Here is a 1,354-nt window from a genome sequence, read left to right as displayed (position 1 = left end):
AGGTCTAATAGGTTTTAGATGTTTTCATGTGGAAAAGTTACAGACTATAACTTTAACTTTAATTCAAAACTATTTTGTCTCATCTGTCACCAGCTGCAGTAAAAATGCAGCTCAGGTTTCACATGACTCTTGTTCCAGTAATCAGGAGTAGACTGAGATTTATAAACATTGTTTTCTCACAGCTGAGGTTTCGTACCACTTCTCAGTATCTTTATGTTCATTAATGTAATGAGGAAGTAGAACATAAACATGTTGACATTGGCCTTGTATACTGGTCAAATGTAGACTCATTGTACGTTGCAATGCCCTGGACTCCAAAACAGGAAGCACACCAACCAACGGGTGGCCTCAGCCTGCAGGCAGGAAGTGGATTGTTTAAGAATGACTTTACCTTGTAGTTACCACCATGACACCCTTCCACTCCAACCCCCATCTCTGACCTAACCCCCTGCTTTTCAGAGCTGTCACTGAACCACAGGCATCAGGAAATGCAACTCCCAGAATAGTTTCTAAGATAAACATAACATCACCATGACGGAGCTTTGGCAAAACACCAACTTTAAAAAACTGCTATTCCCAGATGTGGAGACTCCCGTCTGCTCTTCCGCCATTCTTGCCTTATTTTTACTTGGCCAGATGCAGCTGTTTCCCAGGGTGCCAGCAGAGCTGAGGGGATGGAGGATGCTGACAGGGAGGGTTCAAGCCATTCAAGGAAACACGAGGGACTGACCTGGAAGCTGGGAGTGTTTCGTCATGTGGGGTCCCACAAGGCTCTATATTTGGCCTAAACATATCTTATTTGTATATGCTACCTTTTGTCATATTATTTATCTTAATATCTATTATTATCTTTGTTCTATTGTTCTGAGCCCAGGAATTATATATATATATACATACAACTGCGAGGCTTTAATTTCAGTTATAACTTATAACTCCAGTGGTTTAATGTTGTCCTTGTAGGTTTTCTTTTAATTTGACAATTTACTCGAATGCAAGTATTTTTACGTGCACTTACTAACAGACCTGAAGATGTGTCTCCGTCCTCTCAGTCAGTCCTGTCAGATTCTATGAAGACACACTTTGCAGCACGTCTCTATTAGCACAGAAACAATATTTCTATGTTGACTTTATTTTTAAAATATCATTATTCATCCATTTATTGTTTTCCAACTCCAGACAAGGAGTGTGATGAAGCCTGACATTCATGTATGCTACGCTGTGGAAAAGAATGATCATTGTGTTCTCTGATCATATCAGCATGTGCAGTGAGAAAAGACAGACAGCTGCCTAATGCAGCTCCAAAACAAAAGTCTTATTTCTGAGGTGCACGACTGATGTAAACAATCCTCCCTGC

This window comes from Seriola lalandi, unplaced genomic scaffold (assembly GCF_002814215.2).
Source record: "Seriola lalandi dorsalis isolate HSWRI2012SDOR001 ecotype SW California unplaced genomic scaffold, Sedor1 jcf7180002054694, whole genome shotgun sequence".
NCBI classification, from domain to species: domain Eukaryota; kingdom Metazoa; phylum Chordata; class Actinopteri; order Carangiformes; family Carangidae; genus Seriola; species Seriola lalandi.
This window is presented reverse-complemented; position numbering follows the sequence as displayed.